A 22,724-nucleotide genomic window follows, 5' to 3' on the forward strand; every position below is an offset into this window, starting at 1 on the left:
CTGGATCAGTAATGTAATGTATGTACACAATGACTGCAGCAGCAGAATAGTGAGTGCAGCTCTGGAGTATAATACAGGATGTAACTCCGGATCAGTACAAGATCAGTAATGTAATGTATGTACACAGTGACTGCACCAGCAGAATAGTGAGTGCAGCTCTGGAGGATAATACAGGATGTAACTAAGGATCAGTAATGTAATGTATGTGCACAGTGACTGCACCAGCAGAATAGTGAGTGCAGCTCTGGAGTATAATACAGGATGTAACTCCGGATCAGTAATGTAATGTACGTACACAGAGACTGCACCAGCAGAATAGTGAGTGCAGCTCTGGAGTATAATACAGGATGTAACTCAGGATCAGTACAGGATCAGTAATGTAATGTATGTACACAGTGACTGCACCAACAGAATAGTGAGTGCAGCTCTGGAGTATAATACAGGATGTAACTCAGGATCAGTAATGTAATGTATGCACACAGTGACTGCACCAGCAGAATAGTGAGTGCAGCTCTGGAGTATAATACAGGAGGTAACTCAGGATCAGTACAGGATGAGTAATGTAATGTATGTACACAGTGACTGCACCAGCAGAATAGTGAGTGCAGCTCTGGAGTATAATACAGGATGTAACTCAGGATCAGTACTGGATCAGTAATGTAATGTATGTACACAGTGACTGCACCAGCAGAATAGTGAGCGCAGCTCTGGAGAATAATACAGGATGTAACTGAGGATCAGTACAGGATCAGTAATGTAATGTATGTACACAGTGACTGCACCAGCAGAATAGTGAGTGCAGCTCTGGAGAATAATACAGGATGTAACTCAGGATCAGTAATGTAATGTATGTACACAGTGACTGCATCAGCAGAATAGTGAGTGCAGCTCTGGAGTATAATACAGGATGTAACTCAGGATCAGTAATGTAATGTATGCACACAGTGACTGCACCAGCAGAATAGTGAGTGCAGCTCTGGAGTATAATACAGGAGGTAACTCAGGATCAGTACAGGATCAGTAATGTAATGTATGTACACAGTGACTGCACCAGCAGAATAGTGAGTGCAGCTCTGGAGTATAATACAGGATGTAACTCAGGATCAGTACTGGATCAGTAATGTAATGTATGTACACAGTGACTCCACCAGCAGCATACTGGGTGCAGCTCTGATCAGCTGCTAGTCAGTGTGGTGATTGCGGGTGTGGTGGCTGCAGATCCTGCTGTGAGCTCCTGATCTCTGAGAAACCAACACCTCTCCACCTGGGGACCTGCTCTTTCTCTTTCCCAGGGAGGGAGCGGGTTTCTGGGATGAGTGATGGAGCCAAGTCCCAGGCTTCTGCTTCCCGAACCAGGCCGGCGCGGGGGCAGAAGAAACCAGCAACCGGCCTGCACATCAGAGGACTCGGGGGTGAGACGCTCCACCAGGAGTCGCAGCAATGTGGCTCCTACTGCCCCCGGGATTGTGGAGACCCCTAGAAGCCGCAAGGCTTCCAGCATGGAGGAAAAGCCTGACAGCGGCGTTCATGATGGCGCTCCTTCCGGAGGAAAGCTGAGTGCTCACGGAGGTGAGGCCGACCTCCGTGAGGGGGGTTGGGCGCTGCAGGGACCCCGGGAGTCTGTGTCCACCTATGCCTCCCGGGTCATGATCCACCTCTGTGAGTATGAAGATGCCAGTAAGCTCATCAGGAGGCTCCGGGAGGAGCTGCGCTGCACAAGCGTAAAAGCTGCGGGGGCCTCCAAACCAAGAAAGTCCAAGCTCCAAGCCGAGGTAAAAAGACTGAGCAGTGAAATTCATCTCCTGGAACTTAGGAAAGCCACCATCAGGGAGCAGAGTGGTCCTTTCAAAGAAAAATTTATAAATGAAGACCGCTTCAGAGAAATGGCTGATACCAGAGAGCAAAGGCAGTTAGGGCTGCAGCCTGAGAGCCAGGTGGATGATGAGAGTGATGATGACCAGCAGGAAGCCCCACCTGGCAGCCTGCAAAGTCACCTGCAGGCCACGTGCAGCGAGCTCCCTGAAGGACAGGCGATAGTGACATCCGGTCGCAGTTCTGCCGGCTCTGGGGAGGACAGTGACAGCAGCGGCCAGGGAGGGGCGCTAATGGCGGAGATTAAGCTCCTGGAGTCCCCAGTGTGCCTCCAAAACTTCCATCTTGGTGACGATCTACCAGAAGAGGCACCTGGGGGCCACAAAAAGGCAAAGAAGACCAAGCCAAAGCTGCAGGAAGTGGTAAGATACATATATGCCCCCCTTCCTGTACCCCCTGAGTCGGCGGCAGGCTCAGCTCGCTGTATAAGCCCCGTTGCCCAGCCCAGCCCGGGTTCTGCTGTGGATCCGGTGCAAAGGCGCGGGGAGATTACAGAGCGCGGAAGTGAGCCGCAGAGCTCCGTCTCTGCTTGTAGTAGTGGGGACGTAGCAGGAGGTGCATCAGCCGAGAGGCTGGACAGTGAGGGCGGCCCGGCGGCGGGCGTTCCATCAGGCCACGATGCTGTGGTGCGCTCCTCAGTGGGAGGGGGGAGCAGCCCGGTGTCGGGGGCAGCTCCGGTAGCCTCGGCACCTCTGAATGCTGTTGCCGCTGATCACTTAGTTGAGAAGCGGCGGCAGTGTGAGGGGGCTGTCGGGGCTGAGCGTTCCGGTCCTCCCACGAAAGTGCTATTTTGTGTTGGCGTCGCTGGTCCGGAAGATCCTGATGCTAAAGATCAGCGGCGCCTAACAGCAGCTAAAGATCAGCGGCACATTATACCAAATGCCAAACAGGGGAAATTATCGACCGATGATGTGGAAGGCACACATAGGACCGGGGGTGAGGTCGCCTCCAGTTCCATGGAGGTGACTGAGCCCCTTGTGCCTGATGCTGAGGTCAAAATGTCATCCGCCATTGTTACTGGTCCAGCAGGAATGAATGTGGTGGTGGGGGTGAATGAGGCTAATTCATTGTCTAGTGGTGTGGTTGCTGGTTTGGTGGAGGGTGAGATGGAGGTGGGTAATGGTGATACTGTTGGGGCTGATGTGGTCACTGGTCCGGTTGCCCCCCCGGGGGTGGCACCACCTGTCCAGAGTTATGCCAGTGTCACCTCCGGGGCAAATAGGGCATCCTCCTCGTCTCCGGGCTTTGGGGACGGCATGTTGCAACGGCGCCTTCTGGAGGCTCTAAAGAAGGGGGAGAGATCACTAATGGTAGAGGGTCGAGAGGTTGATCTATCCATCTGGATAGAGAGGCATGGCCTCGGGGCCTTCCGAGAGCAAAAAGGGGGAGATACAGTGTGGTCCCTCCCAACAGCTGGGCCAGGCAGTGTGCGTAGGAATGTGGTCCATCTTCGGTGGAGGGGCAGTGATGCATGTCCGCCAAGGTCTAAAGTTGTGGAGCTCCTGCTGAGGATGGGCTTCAAGGCGATTGACATCTACGCCTTGATACATCCCTATTCCACTCCTGAGTTTGATGTCAGCTTTGTTCGGCCGGAGGGGCTTGAGCTCTTCTGGACGAATTAGAGTTGGCAAAAAATGAGCCCGGCTGGCGAGACTTTGCCGTTCAGGCAGTGTCTCGCCAAAACCAGATCAAGAAAGTGACCGTGATGACTCGTAACGAGTCGCTTTCTTGCTATGACATCATGACGTGGCTTGGTCGGTATGGAGAGGTGGTGGAGATGCCAAAGAAAAAACGCGACGAGTTTGGTATCTGGTCAGGGGCCTGGACGTTTATGGTAAAGCTTAAGCGTTCAGGTGGTACGGTTGCCCACATTCCATCGTCTGCCTTCCTGGGTAGGGATCGTATCCTGGTCTTCTACTAGGGGCAACCGAAGCTCTGTCACAGGTGCGGCGACCCCACACACTTCAGTGCAAACTGCACGGTGCAGAAATGCGCGTTGTGTGGGGGTGTCGGCCATCTTACTGCCTCTTGTGTGGAGATTAGGTGCCACCTGTGTGGTGAGTTAAGTCACCCATTCAGCCGTTGTCCTCGCTCCTTTTCTAATGCAGTCGAGACCCCGGTGGGAGTAAGCCGTGAGGCCGATTCTGCTGGGGAGGGGACTAGCAGGGGTGGGGGAGCTGAGGGGCCAGGGAAGAAAAGCAATAAAAAGATGCCTGCCCAGCTGAGGCGTCTAGACAAGCGCAGACAGGAGAGGGAGCGGGGCGAGCCCCAGACTACCGGGGCAGCCCCTGTCCTGGATGCCAGTCTTGCTGCTGAGGCCCCGAGGGATGATGAGTTGGATGAGAAGGTCAGGAGGATCCACAGGGAGGAAACAGCCTCTGCCTCAGAATCCTCCCATTATGAAAGTATGGATGAGGATAATAAGCGGTGGCTAGAGAACAAGCGTAAGCTCGGCACCAAAAAGAAGAAAAAGAAGGGAGATAAAACATCTTCTCCCGCTCTGACCAAGGTACCTAAGGAAGGTAAAACCGACTCCCCTCTGGTTGGTCTTTCTAACTGGTTCCAAGCCCTTGATAACATCTCTTCCTCAGAAGAGGAGGCTGAGGGTGAGGTTCCGGCTTCAGCGGAGCTTACAGGGGGCGCCGAGTCTCTTTCTCCTGGGGATGCAAGGTCCTTGGGGGGAGGGACTGGCCCAGAGTCCGGAGACGAGGACGAAAAAAGAAGGAAAAATGTGGGAATGGACACCTCTGTGTCATTAAAGAGGGGGAAGGATTCCTCCTCTGAGGCAGAGGATAAGGGGAGTGGGAAGAAGAAAGCCATCTAACTCAATCACAATTGATGGCGGTACCCACTCCGTTGACGCTGGCGTCCTTTAATGTCGCCAGCATTAAGTCAAATATGGCTAGATTTGCGGCCTTTGATTTTCTCAGCCGGGTTGAAGCTGACATTTTCTTTTTGCAAGAGACCAGGCTGCCAAATATGGCAGAGGTGTTTATATGTCTAAGAGGGAGTGGAGACACGGGCCCTCCTATTGGTCTCTTGCGGCCGAGCCGTATAGCGGAGCGGCGGTCCTTTTTACCGCACCGGTAGAATGCCGACGGGTTATTGAGTTAGAAATGGGGAGGTGCCTGATATTAGATGTCCTCATGAAGGGACAAGAGCTCCGGCTCATTAACATCTATGGTCCCCAATCTAAGTGGGACCGGAAGTGTCTCTTTACGAGGATCAAGCCCTACCTTTTTACGAGTCGGCAGGTCGTCTTTGGAGGGGACTTCAACACTGTCACGAGGCCCCGGGATAGAGGAGGTTCCAGAGACAAGCTGACTTATGATAGCGTCACCCTTAATAGTATAGCTAGTGAGGCTCGCCTGGTGGATGTCCACATCCGGCACACCGCAGGCCACGAGGGGTTCACCTATCATAGAGGTAACTGTAGGTCCAGGATAGACAGGTTTTATTTAAAGGACGAAGCCGTCTCTTCAGCAGTATCTGTTGTTGAGGTGGAGTTCTCCGATCACTGTTTGATTTTGTTTTCCCTGAATGTTACAGAGACCCCCCGGATGGGAAGAGGCTTTTGGAGGCTCAATTCGTCTCTCTTGGAAGAAGCGGAGATAAGACAGTCCTTTGAGGATTTTCTTCAGAGCCAGGTACCCTTACTGGATCTTTGTAGTAGTAAGTCAGAGTGGTGGGAGATGTTTAAGAAAAGGGTGGCGAGATTCTTCCGCCAGCTCTCGAGCCTCAGGAGCCTGGACAGGTATCGCCTGTATCAGGGCCTGAGGAGGAAACTCGAGCATCTTGTCTCAACTGGAGGTAGCCGCGAGGAGATCTCCAGAGTGAAATCTTTGCTAATGAGGTGTCAGTATGATAGACACGCATCTTTGGTTTTTGAGAGGGATTACGGGAAGTACCACTCGCCCGACCCTTACAGAAACTGCAAGATGTCAGTGAATAGTAAAGTTGTTACAGGACTGGTTGACACTGCGGGGTCCCTGAAAAGATCCAGATCAGGGATCCTGGAGGTTGTCAGATCCTTCTACTCGCACCTCTTAGGGAAGAGGGATCTGGATTGGGATGAGATGTCGGCTTTTCTGGCTGAAGCCGTCCCCGAACCAGGGGTAGACCCCTCTCTTGGCGTTTTGACAGAGATGATCAGGGAAGAGGAAGTTAAGTTGGCGATTGAAGGGCTTGCCCTAAAGAAATCTCCCGGTCCAGATGGCTTAACATCTGAATTCTATAAGACCTTTAAGGACGCCTTGGTTCCCATCTTGACTGAGGTATTCAATGAGTGTCTTTCCTCGGGCACTCTGTAGCATCGGCGTCTCTGCCCCGTTCTAGGCAGAGACGCCGTCCCTCTCACCTCCCCGCTCCTGGCGCGGCGTCCTCCAGCGCTTCTCTCCCTGCTGCTTCCGGCACGCGCTCCTTCCCCGGCAGTGTGCTTAGGGCGCGCGCGCGCTCCCCCTCTCTTAAAGGGACCGCGCGCGCCGTCCTAAGGAGTCCCCGGCCAATTGCCGGAGGACCTCCCATATAAAAGGCACCTCCTCCAAAATGGAGGTGCCCGAGCAATGTTGTAGCACTGTTCACTACTCTGCTTCAGCCCTCAGGTCCCGTTGCCAGTTACCTGCCAGATACCTGCCAGTCTGCTGTCTAATTCCTGCCTGATATCCTGCTACCTGCCTGCTAGCCTGAGGTCCGACGGTCTGCCTTCCAACTCCTGTCAGTCTGTCTAAGGACCAGCTTGCCCGCTCACCTGGGAGCGCACATCTGCTACCTGCCTGCTAGCCTACCTGGAGGCTCCGCCGTCACGTGCTGTGACCACCCTCCTGTCCAGAGACTCCTGCCCGCTCACCTGGGAGTGCTCATCTGCTACCTGTCTGTTGGTCTTCCTGGAGGCTCCGCCGTCACATGCTGTGACCACCCGTTCATCCAGAGACTCTCGCCTGCTCACCTGGGAGCTCAAGTCTATCATCTGCCGCCACAGGTCGTACCAATCCTTTACCCAGAGACTGCCCCGGTCACTTGCCGTGACCTCCTGCCCGTTCACCCAGAGACTGCCCCGGTCACTTGCCGTGACCTCCTGCCCGTTCATCCAGAGACTGCCCCGGTCACTTGCCGTGACCTCCTGCCCGTTCATCCAGAGACTGCCCCGGTCACTTGCCATGACCTCCTGCCCGTTCATCCAGAGACTGCCCCGGTCACTTGCTGTGACCTCCTGTCCGTTCATTCAGAGACTGTCCCGGTCACCTGCTGTGACTGCCTGCCCGTCTACCCTGGTCGCCACCCGCTCCCTTACAAGGACCGCCCCCTTGTATAGTAGCTCAGAGGTTCCGCCTCCCAGACCCGTTACAGTTTGCTCGGGCACTGGAACCCGGTGGCACCCAAGCTCCCTCGCTCTCGGACCTGTGTCATGAACTGTCCCGTCAGAGGTCCCAACAGGAGTCCATCCTGGGTCACCTGCGGAATGTCAATTCTCGCCTGGACACTCTGACTGCTTTGCCTGCAACCAAAGCCAGTGCCATGACTCGCAATCCGGCAGCTCCACTGCACACTAATAACATGGTATCCTACCCTGGACCCCGGCTTTCTGCACCTCCTCGTTTCGGAGGCGACTCCGCCCAGGCTCGGGGCTTCATAAATCAGTGCACCCTGCACTTTGAACTCCTGTCTCACCAGTTTAACTCCGACCGGGCCAAAATTGCCTTCATCATGTCCCATCTCACCGGGGAGTCCCTGGCCTGGCTAAATCCTCTATGGGAGAGAGGAGACCCCCTGGTGTCCGACTTGCCTGCCTTTCTCACGGCTTTCCGGAAAGTCTTCGACGAACCCGGACGGAAGACCTCATCCGCATCGTCTCTGCTACGCCTCCGTCAGGGAAGTCTCACCGTGGGCCAATATGCCATACGGTTCCGTACCCTTGCCTCGGAGCTGGCCTGGGATAATGACGCTCTGGTTTCCGTCTTCTGGGAAGTTCTGTCCGGCCGTATTAAAGATGAACTTGCCGGTCGGGACATTCCTACCACTCTCGATGACCTAATAACTCTTGCCACCCGGATTGACCTGCGGCTCCAGGAGCGTGCCAAAGAGGTCACCCGTGAGAGGAGGTTTCCACGTCTAGCTCCTACTTTTCAGAAACCCGTCACTCCCTCCGTCTCTCCTCAGGTACACTCTCCTGAGCCTATGCAGGTCGACCAGACCAAGATGGTCGGTTCTCGCCGAGAATCTCGCCGAGCCGAGGGAAGCTGTTTCTATTGTGGCAGTATGAAGCACTTCATCCGTTCCTGCCCGGAAAAGCCGGGAAACGCCAGTGTCTAGGACCACTCGGAGAGGTCGTCCTAGACAAAAGTAAGCCCTCTCCGTCTCTGACCTTACCGGTCTCTATTGCTTGGGGAGAGAACCGTCTCTTTGAACTCGCCCATCTGGATTCTGGAGCTGCTGGAAACCTCATCTCCCAGTCTCTGGTAGAGAGATACCATATTCCCACCAAGTCCCTGGCTGAACCATTGTCAGTCGCCTCCGTGGATGGAAGACTTCTCTCGGAGGCCATCCTGCTCGTCACTGAACCCATAACCCTGCAGGTGGGAATGCTGCACTCTGAGGAGATCTCATTCCATGTGCTGTCCGGACTTTCTCACTCCCTGTTGCTTGGTCTACCTTGGCTCCAGACACATGAACCCGTATTGAACTGGCGGTCCGGTGAAGTACTCCGATGGGGTCCTGACTGTCATAGGACCTGCCTGGTCCCGGTCCGTCCACTTCGCCCTCAGCCTACTCCAGCTAACTTACCTGGTCTCCCGGCTCCCTACTGGCCCTATGCGGACGTCTTCGGTAAGAAGGAAGCTGAGACGTTGCCACCCCATAGGCCATACGATTGCCCGATCGACCTGGTACCTGGTACCACTCCTCCCCGTGGGCGTATCTACCCGTTGTCTGCAGCCGAGACCCGAGCCATGTCTGAGTACATTGAAGAGAATCTGGCTAGGGGATTTATCCGAAAATCTACCTCCCCGGCTGGAGCCAGATTCTTCTTTGTCAAAAAGAAAGACGGCTCGCTACGTCCCTGTATTGACTACAGAGGACTCAATCTCATCACGGTAAAAAACAAATATCCCCTGCCACTCATCTCCGAATTGTTTGACCGTCTCAAGGGTGCCAGGATCTTCTCCAAGCTAGATCTACGAGGAGCGTATAATCTGGTCCGTATCCGTCAAGGAGACGAGTGGAAGACGGCATTCAATACCCGGGACGGTCACTACGAGTACCTTGTGATGCCCTTCGGTCTCTGTAATGCTCCCGCGGTCTTTCAGGAACTAGTCAACGACATCTTCCGTGACCTCCTGTACTCCTGCGTAGTGGTATACCTGGACGATATCTTGGTCTTCTCTCCGGATCTCCCCACACACCGGAGGGATGTTCGTCAGGTCCTGCTTAGGCTTCGGCAGAACCACCTTTATGCCAAATACGAGAAGTGCCTCTTCGATCAGACCTCCCTTCCGTTCTTGGGCTATGTCATCTCCCAAACAGGTCTGCAAATGGATCCCGAGAAGCTCTCTTCCGTTCTAAAATGGCCTCGTCCTGAAGGTTTGAAGGCGATACAGCGATTCCTGGGCTTCGCTAATTATTATCGTCTTTTCATCGCACACTTCTCGTCTCGGACTGCTCCCATATCTGCACTTACCCGTAAGGGGGCTAACCCCAGGACATGGTCGCCTGAAGCCGAGGAGGCCTTCCTTTCCCTAAAGAAAGCCTTCGCCTCTGCTCCCGTCCTGCACCGTCCGGACTGTAATAAACAATTCTACCTGGAGGTTGATGCCTCCTCCTCCGGAGCCGGAGCGGTGATCACCCAGAAGTCTTCTACCGGGAGAATGGTAACGTGCGGCTTCTTCTCCAAAATCTTCTCCTCGTCGGAGCGCAACTACTCCATAGGAGACCGTGAATTGCTAGCCATCAAATTGGCACTGGGAGAGTGGCGCTATCTGCTTGAAGGGGCTCTCTACCCGGTAATTATCTACACGGATCACAAAAACCTGGCATATCTCCAAAATGCCCAGAGACTCAATCCTCGCCAGGCCCGGTGGTCGTTGTTTTTTGCCCGCTTCGACTTCATTCTTCATTTCCGTCCGGCGGACAAGAACGTCAAAGCTGATGCCTTGTCCCGGTCCTTCCTGTCCTCCGATCAAGAGGAGGAACCTACGCACATCATCGACTCCTCCAAGGTGATGAATGTGGCCCCCTTGGATCTGACTCGTCTTCCACCCGGTAAGACGTTCGTAGCTGTGCCAGATCGGGAGAGGGTTCTTCGCTGGGGACATTCTTCTAAACTAGCTGGCCATGCTGGCCAAAAGAAGACCTTCCAACTCATTACTCGGCATTACTGGTGGCCTACCCTGCGTAAGGACGTGGTAGACTTCGTCGCGGCCTGTTCATCCTGTGCCCGTAACAAAGTTCCCCGACATCTACCTGCCGGCCATCTCCTGCCCCTTCCCGTACCTGCTGCTCCTTGGCAACACATCGCTATGGACTTTATCACCGACCTTCCAGTTTCTGCCGGTTGTACTGTCATTTGGGTTGTCGCTGACCGTTTTTCTAAGATGGCCCACTTCATTCCCCTGCCTGGTCTTCCGTCTGCACCCGAGCTGGCTAAAGATTTTATCCGCCACATCTTCCGTCTCCATGGTCTGCCCCTCCACATCGTGTCGGATCGTGGGGTTCAGTTCACCTCTCGCTTCTGGAGAGCCACATGTAAGCTGCTGGACATTACCCTGGATTTCTCCTCCACTTACCACCCTCAGTCCAATGGTCAAGTGGAGCGGATCAATCAGATCTTGACCAGCTACCTCCGGCACTTCGTTGATGCTCACCACTCGGACTGGGTGGATCTCCTACCATGGGCCGAGTTCTCTTATAACAACCATGAGAGCGAGTCCTCTTCCAAATCCCCGTTCTTTATAGTCGGTGGCCAACATCCCCGGATTCCACTTCCTGTCTCCGTTTCTGTGGACAACCCTGCTGCGGAGTCTCTTGTCAGCGAATTTTCTACTATTTGGGAGAGCACCAGGTCCGCTCTTCTTCTCTCCTCTGAGCGGATGAAGAGATATGCTGATAAGAGACGTCTGGATCCGCCCCAATTCCGTCCGGGAGACAAGGTTTGGCTCTCATCCAAACATGTGCGGCTCAAAGTACCCTCCTACAAGTTGGGTCCTCGATTCATCGGCCCCTTCGAAGTCCTCAGGCAAATTAACCCTGTGGCCTACAAATTAAAACTCCCGGCCACCCTACGGATCCCCAACTCCTTCCACGTATCTCTCCTCAAACCCGTTGTCTTTAATTTTTTTTCCCAAAATCCAGGTGCCCCTCCTGCTCCGGTTTCCGCTGATGACATCTTTGAGGTAGAGAGTATTCTGGCCTCCAAGAGGGTAAGAGGAAAAACCTTTTTTCTGGTAGATTGGAAGGGGTTTGGTCCTGAGGAGAGAACTTGGGAACCCAGGGAGAACATCAACGCCTCGCTTCTCCTTGAGAAATTTCTTTCTGGCCAAACAAAGAGGAGGCCTAAAGGGGGGGGTACTGTAGCATCGGCGTCTCTGCCCCGTTCTAGGCAGAGACGCCGTCCCTCTCACCTCCCCGCTCCTGGCGCGGCGTCCTCCAGCGCTTCTCTCCCTGCTGCTTCCGGCACGCGCTCCTTCCCCGGCAGTGTGCTTAGGGCGCGCGCGCGCTCCCCCTCTCTTAAAGGGACCGCACGCGCCGTCCTAAGGAGTCCCCGGCCAATTGCCGGAGGACCTCCCATATAAAAGGCACCTCCTCCAAAATGGAGGTGCCCGAGCAATGTTGTAGCACTGTTCACTACTCTGCTTCAGCCCTCAGGTCCCGTTGCCAGTTACCTGCCAGATACCTGCCAGTCTGCTGTCTAATTCCTGCCTGATATCCTGCTACCTGCCTGCTAGCCTGAGGTCCGACGGTCTGCCTTCCAACTCCTGTCAGTCTGTCTAAGGACCAGCTTGCCCGCTCACCTGGGAGCGCACATCTGCTACCTGCCTGCTAGCCTACCTGGAGGCTCCGCCGTCACGTGCTGTGACCACCCGCCTGTCCAGAGACTCCTGCCCGCTCACCTGGGAGCGCTCATCTGCTACCTGTCTGTTGGTCTTCCTGGAGGCTCCGCCGTCACATGCTGTGACCACCCGTTCATCCAGAGACTCTCGCCTGCTCACCTGGGAGCTCAAGTCTATCATCTGCCGCCACAGGTCGTACCAATCCTTTACCCAGAGACTGCCCCGGTCACTTGCCGTGACCTCCTGCCCGTTCACCCAGAGACTGCCCCGGTCACTTGCCGTGACCTCCTGCCCGTTCATCCAGAGACTGCCCCGTCACTTGCCGTGACCTCCTGCCCGTTCATCCAGAGACTGCCCCGGTCACTTGCCGTGACCTCCTGCCCGTTCATCCAGAGACTGCCCCGGTCACTTGCTGTGACCTCCTGTCCGTTCATTCAGAGACTGTCCCGGTCACCTGCTGTGACTGCCTGCCCGTCTACCCTGGTCGCCACCCGCTCCCTTACAAGGACCGCCCCCTTGTATAGTAGCTCAGAGGTTCCGCCTCCCAGACCCGTTACACACTCTGCCAAAGTCAATGAGGAGGTCTGCCCTGATCATCTTGTCAAAGGGTAAGGACCCATCTTGCATTGAGAATTGGCGTCCCATAGCGCTTCTCAATGCAGACAGGAAGGTTTTGGCAAATGTGCTGTTTAATCGGCTGGTGAAATTTGCACCCCAGCTCCTTTCGGGGGCCCAGCATTTCTCTGTTCCGGGCCGCAGTACAATTAGTGCTGTACTCTGTGTCCGAGAGGCAGTGGAGCAGGGTAGGGCTGGTCACTGGAAGGAGTACATGCTGTCATTGGACCAGGCAAAAGAGTTTGATCGGGTTAGTCATGAGTAGAGATGAGCGGTGTTCGACTAGAACTGTTCGCCAATCTCAAATTCGAGCTGTTTTGGGCGGTGTTCGAGTTGTTCGACGAACCCGAACGATTTGCAAAAAATTCGGCTGTTCGAGGTTATGTTCGATAACTGTTCGTGCACCAAAAGCGTGTCCTGCATGTCTGGCGCTATTTAGAGCACCAATCATGCAGGGATTGTCTGCCACTCACTGTAATGCCACAGCCATGGTGGTTGTGGCATTACAGTGATTGCCCAAATCGATGGGAACAGTGCCAACAGTGAAACATGAAAAGCCGGCAATTCAGCAGCGGCATACACCTGTACCCGACAATTTAGAACCGAAAGAATAGAGCTTCACACATAGATTAGATAGATATAAACATGTCAGCCACATATATACGAAGTACAGTGAAAGTGCTGCTTACTGTACTTGTCATTTAGCGTAAAGGATTTATCAAAAAAAATAATAGTGTTTTCATGCACCGTCTCTTTAAAAAAGCCGGCCGGCAATTCAGCAGCGGTACCCGACAATTTAGAATAGAAAGAATAGAGAATCACACATAGATTAGATAGATAGAAACATGTCAGTCACATATATATGAAGTACAGTGACAGTGCTGCTTACTGTACTTGTCATTTAGCGTAAAGGATTTATCAAAAAAAATAATAGTGTTTTCATGCACCGTCTCTTTAAAAAAGCCGGCCGGCAATTCAGCAGCGGTACCCAACAATTTATAACAGACAGAATAGAGCTTCACACATAGATTAGATAGATAGAAACATGTCAGTCACATATATATGAAGTACAGTGATAGTGTTGGTTACTGTACTTGTCATTTAGTATTAAAACAAAGGATTTATTATTAAAAAAATTGGCGTGGGGTTCCCCTTAATTTTAGGCTCTAGCGGAGGTTAAGCAGACGGCTGGGGCAGATGTTTGAAGCCTGGGAAGGGGGTAATACCCACGGAGCTTCCCAGGCTACTAATATCAGCCCCCAGCTGAATACATAGCCTTTACTAGCTATTAAAATGGGGGACCCCCCAAAAAAAATGACGTGGGGTCCCCCCTAATTTAATAGCTAGCAAAGGCTAGGCAGACAGCTGGGGGCTGATATTAATAGCCCAGGAAGGGAGCCATGAATATTGGCCCCCTCCCAGGCTAGAAACACCAGCCGTCAGCCGCCCCAGAAATGGCGCATTCATAGGATGCGCCAATTCTGGCACTTAGCCTCGCTCTTCCACGCTGCCCTGGTGCGGTGGCAGGGGGTAATAGGGTTGGGGTTGATGTCAGCTTATAATGCCAGCTGACATCAAGCCCAGGTTAGTAATGGAGAGGCGTCTATAAGACACCCCCATTACTAACCCCATAGTCAAAGTTAAAAAAAACACAAACACCCAGAATAAAGTCCTTTAATTGAAATAAAGACACAATCCTTTATTGTTCTAAATTAAACCATACCTACCATCACGCCCATTCCAGCTGAAGCCAACGATCTCCTGCAATAAAAGAAAAATAATAAAGCAACCTCATCCTTACCTTTCCATGGTTCCCACGACAGCTTCAGCTCTGCTACATCGAGATGACAGGCTGGACCGCAGCAGAACGCTGCCATCCAGCCTCTCATCCCGCAGACACTGAGAAGCGCAGGCTTGCTTGCGCTGCTCAGCGTCTCTCTGTGACGACATCCAGATGAGCCGAGTTCATGTCCAATGAACTCGGCTCACCTCATGCACGTCACTGACAGCGTGGGAAAATTCTCACGCTGAAGCGGTGAGTGCAGGAGAATTCTCCCACGCTGTCAGTGACTTGCATAAGGTGAGCTCATGTCCAATGAACTCAGCTCACCTCCTGCACGTCACTGACAGCGTGGGAGAATTCTCCTGCACTCAGCGCTTCAGCGTGAGAATTCTCCCACGCTGAAGCGCTGAGTGCAGGAGAATTTTCCCACGCTGTCAGTGACGTGCATAAGGTGAGCTCATGTCCAATGAACTCAGCTCACCTCCTGCACGTCACTGACAGCGTGGGAGAATTCTCCTGCACTCAGCGCTTCAGTGTGAGAATTCTCCCACGCTGAAGCGCTGAGTGCAGGAGAATTTTCCCACGCTGTCAGTGACGTGCATGAGGTGAGCCGAGTTCATTGGACATTAACTCGGCTCATCTGGATGCCCTCACAGAGAGACACTGTGGAGCGCAAGCAAGCCTGGGCTTCTCAGTGTCTGCGGGATGACAGGCTGGATGGCAGCGTTCTGCTGCGGTCCAGCCTGTCATCTCGATGTAGCAGAGCTGAAGCTGTCATGGGAACCATGGAAAGGTAAGGATGATGTTGCTTTATTATTTTTCTTTTATTTCAGGAGATCGTTGGCTTCAGCTGGAATGGGCGTGACGGTAAGTATGGTTTAATTTAGAACAATAAAGAATTGTGTGTTTATTTCAATTAAAGGACTTTTTTCTGGGTGTTGTTTTTTTAAATACTTTACTAGAAATTCATGGTGGTCATGTCTAATATTGGCGTGACCCCATGAATTTCGGGCTTAGGGCCAGCTGATAATGCCAAGCTGGCCCTAACCCCTTTATTACCCAGTGAGCCACCGCATCAGGGCCCTGGATGAGTTGGGTACAGCGCCAGAAGATGGCGCTTCTATGAACGCGCCATTTTCCGGGGTGGCTGCGGACTGCAATTTGCAGCGGGGGTGGCCCAGAAAGCTTGGGCCTCCCTGCGCTGCGGATTCCAGCCCCCAGCTGCCTAGTTGTACCTGGCTGGACACAAAAATAGGGCGAAGCCCCACGTCAATTTTTTTTTAATTATTTCATGAATTTCCTGAAATAATTTAAAAAAATTGAAGTGGGGCTTCGCACTATATTTGTGTCCAGCCAGGTACAGCAGGCAGGAACGGGCTGCCCCCATCCACCAGCTGCCTATTTGTACCTGGCCGGACACAACAATATAGGGAAGCCCTTTTTTTCTTAATTATTTCATGAAATTCATGAAATAATTAAAAAAAAAGTACGTGGGGCTTCGCCCTATTTTTGTGTCCAGCCAGGTACAACTAGGCAGCTGGGGGCTGGAATCTGCAGCGCAGGGAGACCCAAGCTTTCTGGGCCCCCCCCCGCTACAAATTGCAGTCCGCAGCCACCCCAGAAAATGGCGCGTTCATAGAAGCGCCATCTTCTGGCGCTGTACCCAACTCATCCAGGGCCCTGGTGCGGTGGCTCACTGGGTAATAAAGGGGTTAGGGCCAGCTTGGTATTATCAGCTGGCCCCAAGCCCAAAATTCATGGGGTCACGCCAGTATTAGACATGACCGCCATGAATTTCTAGTAAAGTATTTAAAAAAAACACAACACCCAGAATAAAGTCCTTTAATTGAAATAAAGACACAATTCTTTATTGTTCTAAATTAAACCATACTTACCATCACACCCATTCCAGCTGAAGCCAACGATCTCCTGCAATAAAAGAAAAATAATAAACCAACCTCATCCTTACCTTTCCATGGTTCCCACGACAGCTTCAGCTCTGCTACATCGAGATGACTGGCTGGACCGCAGCAGAACGCTGCCATCCAGTCTGTCATCCCGCAGACACTGAGAAGCGCAGGCATGCTTGCGCTTCTCACTGTCTCGCTGTGACGGCATCCAGATGAGCCGAGGTCATGTCCAATGAACTCGGCTCACCTCATGCACGTCACTGACAGCGTGGGAAAATTCTCACGCTGAAGTGCTGAGTGCAGGAGAATTCTCCCACGCTGTCAGTGATGTGCATGAGGTGAGCTCATGTCCAATGAACTCAGCTCACCTCCTGCACGTCACTGACAGCGTGGGAAAATTCTCCTGCAATCAGCGCTTCAGCGTGAGAATTTTCCCACGCTGTCAGTGACGTGCATGAGGTGAGCCGAGTTCATTGGACATGAACTCGGCTCATCTGGATGTCGTCACAGAGAGACGCTGAGCAGCGCAAGCAAGCCTGCGCTTCTCAGTGTCTGCGGGATGACAGGCTGGATGGCGGCGTTCTGTTGCGGTCCAGCCTGTCATCTCGATGTAGCAGAGCTGAAGCTGTCGTGGGAACCATGGAAAGGTAAGGATGAGGTTGCTTTATTATTTTTCTTTTATTGCAGGAGATCGTTGGCTTCAGCTGGAATGGGCGTGATGGTAAGTATGGTTTAATTTAGAACAATAAAGGATTGTGTCTTTATTTCAATTAAAGGACTTTATTCTGGGTGTTTGTGTTTTTTTTAACTTTGACTATGGGGTTAGTAATGGGGGTGTCTTATAGACGCCTCTCCATTACTAACCTGGGCTTGATGTCAGCTGGCATTATAAGCTGACATCAACCCCAACCCTATTACCCCCTGCCACCGCACCAGGGCAGCGTGGAAGAGCGAGGCTAAGTGCCAGAATTGGCGCATCCTATGAATGCGCCATTTCTGGGGCGGCTGACGGCTGGTGTTTCTAGCCTGGGAGGGGGCCAATATTCATGGCTCCCTTCCTGGGCTATTAATATCAGCCCCCAGCTGTCTGCCTAGCCTTTGCTAGCTATTAAATTAGGGGGGACCCCACGTCATTTTTTTGGGGGGGTCCCCCATTTTAATAGCTAGTAAAGGCTATATATTCAGCTGGGGGCTGATATTAGTAGCCTGGGAAGCTCCGTGGGTATTACCCCCTTCCCAGGCTTCAAACATCTGCCCCAGCCGTCTGCTTAACCTCCGCTAGAGCCTAAAATTAAGGGGAACCCCACGCCAATTTTTTTAATAATAAATCCTTTATTTTAATACTAAATGACAAGTACAGTAACCAACACTATCACTGTACTTCATATATATGTGACTGACATGTTTCTATCTATCTAATCTATGTGTGATGCTCTATCTTTCTGTTCTAAATTGTCGGGTACCGCTGCTGAATTGCCGGCCGGCTTTTTTAAAGAGACAGTGCATGAAAACACTATTATTTTTTTAAATAAATCCTTTACACTAAATGACAAGTACAGTAAGCAACACTGTCACTGTACTTCATATATATGTGACTGACATGTTTCTATCTATCTAATCTATGTGTGAAGTTCTATTCTTTCTGTTCTAAATTGTCGGGTACAGATGCTGAATTGCCGGCCGGCTTTTTTAAAGAGACGGTGCATGAAAACACTAATATTTTTTTTAATAAATCCTTTACACTAAATGACAAATGCAGTAACCAACACTGTCACTGTGCTTCTTATATGTGTGACTGACATGTTTCTATCTATCTAATCTATGTGTGATGCTCTATTCCTTCTTGTCTAAATTGTCGGGTACCGGTGTATGCCGCTGCTGAATTTGCCGGCCGGCTTTTTTAAACAGAGTGTCTTCTGAGCAGTTTGTCAGCTTTTGGACACCTTTGCAGGTGTTTTCTATGTGTTTCTATGTGTTTTTGTTTGCCTGCCATTGGTTTTAACGGTGTTCGACGGTGTTCTAAGGTGTTCGACGAACAGTTCGACGAACAGTTCCTCGAACATCCCGGTGTTCGACGAACCGAACCGAACCCGAACACTACGGGGGTGGCTCAACACTAGTCATGAGTACCTCTGGTCTGTCCTTCTGAGGTATGGCCTGCCGGGGGGATTCGTTGATTGGCTTAAGACCTTGTACGCTGGGGCAGAGAGTTTCCCGCTTGTGAACGGATGGATTGGCAGCTCTTTGGAGGTTGGGTGTGGTGTTCGCCAGGGTTGTCCCTTGAGCCCGCTACTGTACGTGTTTGCGATTGACCCACTTCTTAGGAGGGTGGAGCGTGGACCGTTGGCTGGGATCGGGATGGACCGGGCAGCACCGGAAGCCACTCTGAGAGTGGTGGCGTATGCCGATGACGTCACCGTTTTTGTTTCCTCTGATGGGGAGGCAGAATGGCTGATGTCAGAGGTAAATCGCTACTCGGAGGCATCCGGGTCTAAGATCAACCGGGATAAGTGTGAGAGTCTCTGGCTGGGAGGAGGAAATCCTGGTTTTGATCTCCCGGACACCCTTCCAGAACCCAAAGTCTCTGCAAAAGTTCTTGGCATCGAATTTGGCCAGGGGGATTACCCCAAACAAAATTGGGACAGCAGGCTAGAGATCGCCACTCAGAAGGTGAACCAATGGAAGGGTTGGTCTTTGACCCTAAGGGAAAGGGTAAACCTGATCAAAACTTACCTGCTCCCTTTGCTGATCTATCTGGGCAGTGTGTGCATCTTGCCGGAGCCTCTCTGGACTCGGGTCTACAGTTTGTTCTTCCAACTGTTAAGGGGGAATAGACTGAACCTGGTCAAGAGGGAGGTTACTTACCGTACGAGGAGACTAGGAGGGTTGGGTATGGTCAACCCTGTGGTATTCCTTGTGAATACCTTCATTAAGATCAATATTGCAGACCTCTGGAAAGAGAGGGCTCCTCCGTGGGTATTCTCCTGTAAGGGATGGTTTCAGCCTTTCTTCCAGGAATGGGAGACAGGAGGGCAAGTGAAGGATCTCCGCACACCGCATGGACATCTCCCGGCTTACGCAACCGTGGTTCTGAAGGTAATTCGCCGGTGGGGTCTGGGAATGTGGGAGGTCAGGACTCTGCCAAGGAAGCTCCTTGACAAAAGGGTTCTGTTGACCCATTTTCAGAGACCTCTGGCGCTCAGAGATTGCCCAAGTCGGGATCTTGGGGTGGGTCTGCATCTTTTGAATTCTATCAGGATCCCCTCGAAGATTTGGGACTTGGCTTGGCGCTGCTTCCATGGGAAACTGTGTGTGAGGGACAATCTGAAGTGTAGGAGCTCTGAGGACAGGAACTGTCCTCGGGAGCATTGTGGTACCATGCTTGAAAGCATGGACCACTTCCTGCTTCATTGTCCCTTTAACACAGAGGTGTACAACAGGGTGGGCGCCTCCATTGGCTGGCCCCGGCTGGCCGGTCTCTCTTATGCGGAATGGGCCTATGGAGCATTCGGGGACCTGGGTGGTCAGGACCGCTGCACCTTATTTCTAGTTAGCGCAGTGGTTAGGTATCACACGTGGAACGCACGGTGCTTAGTATCGACGCAGCGGAAAATCCTCCCAGTGGACGATGTGTTTAGGACCATACTCGGTGACCTGGTGAAGGTGCGTTCTCTGAAGTATGAGAGACTGGGTACACGGAGGGCCGCTCTCCTCTGGAGGGGCTTTTCTTTTAGTGTGCCCTAGTCTGGTCATCTCCTCTCCTGGTGGTGGGCTGCTGACACCATAGATTTTTGTTTTGATCAGTAGGCAGTGATGTAGGGCTGCAGGCGCCGAACTTGGGCTTTGTCAGTTGTGGTTATTGTATTGTTTGTTTCTGTATATATTGTATATATGGGTTTGGGTGTAGGTGTTAGGTTGGGTGGAGGGAAAAGGGGGGAGGTGGGTTCATCTTGTGGGACACTGGTTATTTGGGTGAAAAACTGGCACTGCCTGATCTGTCCTATGGACGTTGGACTGAGGCATGAGGCGCAGTACCAGCTCTCAGGTCAGTGCCGGGGAGGGACTGGTGGGCTCGAGTGTGGGGGGTTTTGTTTTGTCTTGTATATATTTGTATATTAGTATTTATTTTATTTAAAAAAAAAAGAAAAAAAAAAAGAATGTATATATTAGTTTGTATATAATTTGTCGGTTATTGTTTATTATATTGTTATTATTTGTTTGGTAACCGGACCAGATGTCATGGTGTAGGTAGTTATTATTGTGTATATATGTATAATATGTGTGTGAGGAGAGAGGGAGCGGCTGGACCAGTTCATTACATTGTTTATTTTCTGGTTATTAATTTTCTTATGTTTCTGTTATTATTGTTGTTATGTTTTTCATTTTTGTAATAAAAGATCTACAGGATGTAACTCAGGATCAGTAATGTAATGTATGTACACAGTGACTGTGACGCGCCCCCTGGGCCATATTCTTTAGGGGGAATATCCGGAGCCGGATCAGATGGGAGTTGTAGTCTTCCGAGTGGCTGTGACCCGGTCCGTGCCCAGGGTGTCAAACTCAGTTGTATGTGGCAGTCCTACAGATGTTATTAAGTTCTTTATTGTCGACTACGCCACCCGTTGTATTGCGGTCACTATGGCCGCCGCTGCAGCAGGGTCCGCTGAGGCTGATGGTGTAGGTGCAGCTTTTGGTGGTATAACCCCCAACGGGTGGGGTATAGCCTCAGGGGGTCAGGTGCAGAGGATGGGGGTTGTGGTGGTGCAGCATAGATGTTAAAGGAAGACAGAGTCGGGTAGTGCAGTTTAGGGTATTTACTCACTGCTGATGTTCCGGTCACTCCAGCTTCAAGTGACCTCCCGAGCCGTGCTGCATCCACCAGGTCCTGGATCCAGCCAACCCCCAAGCGAGTCCGGAGCGTGACCCTGAGCTCTCCTTCTGTCCTTTCTCTGGCCGTCCCCACTATTGATCCACCCAGGTCCAGCTCCCTCGGGCCTTCTGTTGGGAGACCCTTGGCCTTGGGTTCCCTGACCCTCCACGTGGTATGCCTTCGGGGTGGATGTGGTGGGTGGCCGTGGCAGACGCTGCCCACGGCCTCCGGTCTCTGGCTAGGGTGTGTTTTTGCCCCCACCAGCTTGGGTTCCGGTACCCTAATGCCAACTCTTCACCCGCTGATGGACTTTGGGTTCTCAGAGTTCCTTTTCTGTTTCCCTCTCTGGGTCTTTCTTGCTTTCTCCTCTCTCTCTCTCTGGGACTTCTCTGCTCCTCTTCCTCTGACTTCTCTGCAAAGACTCACAGACTGACCCTGTTCTCTGATGGTGCCCACCTTATATACACCCTCTATGTGTGAGCTCAGGTGACCAGCACCCAATGAGCTCCTATCTTTACCCAGGCTGCTCCCCCTATCTGCCCCTACACTACTTGGGATGTACCACCCCCCTCCCACTCCAGCCAGGAACAGACTCGGTCGTACCTGCACATTTCTAAGTGGGAGTACCGTCGGTCTGCTCCTCGGAAATGGGATGTGTGTAGTGCATGCAGCCTACCGAGCTCAGATCCACACTCCATCCTTACCCGGGAGTGGAATATCACACCTCTGGGTTGAGGTGCAATACCCCTGTAGCAGCCGAATCCTCAGGGTGCTACAACTGCACCAGCAGAATAGTGAGTGCAGCTCTGGAGTATAATACAGGATGTAACTCAGGATCAGTAATGTAATGTATGTACATAGTGACTGCACAAGCAGAATAGTGAGTGCAGCTCTGGAGTATAATACAGGATGTAACTCAGGATCAGTAATGTAATGTATGTACACAGTGCCTGCACCAGCAGAATAGTGAGTGCAGCTCTGGAGTATAATACAGGATGTAACTCAGGATCAGTACTGGATCAGTAATGTAATGTATGTGACGCGCCCCCTGGGCCTGTGTTGTGCAGGGGATACCCGGAGCCGGATCGCTGGGGTTTGTAGTCTCAGTGTGGCGGTGACCCGGTCCGTGCCTAGGGCGGTCAAACCAGTGGCAGTCTTAGGTAATAACAATGTCGGACTACGCCACCCGTGGATTGCGGTCAGTGGGGACCGCCGCTGCGCTGCCGACCGCTGAGGCTGATGTTGTTTGCGCAGCCGAGTATGGGATAACTCCCCACGGGAGAAGTATTGCCTCAGGGCAGCTAATGTGAGAGATGATGGGAGTGATGGTGTGAGCGTCCCAGTACTAATGGTGCTGGTGCGGCGATGAAACACTGAGACGTGTGGTGCAGTTCAGGATCTTTACTGATGGTATAAAGCAGACCCTCCTGGGAGTACTGGTTTGCAGTAGGGACCTGGTCAGTCTGTGAGCAAGCAGGATCTCCCCCTGGCCAGGTGGAGTTGTAGGCCTCCCCGACTATCTGCACTCTTTCCTGGCTACCTTGCTGTATGCGGGTAGAAGTAGCCCACGTCCCTGAGTATACCGTGTGGTGCTCACCCGTATGGCCGGTGACTTGGGGCCTTCTGTTAGCCTC

This window comes from Phyllobates terribilis, unplaced genomic scaffold (genome assembly GCF_046119375.1).
Source record: "Phyllobates terribilis strain yellow unplaced genomic scaffold, ASM4611937v1 Scaffold_1__5_contigs__length_1240528914, whole genome shotgun sequence".
Lineage (NCBI taxonomy): Eukaryota > Metazoa > Chordata > Amphibia > Anura > Dendrobatidae > Phyllobates > Phyllobates terribilis.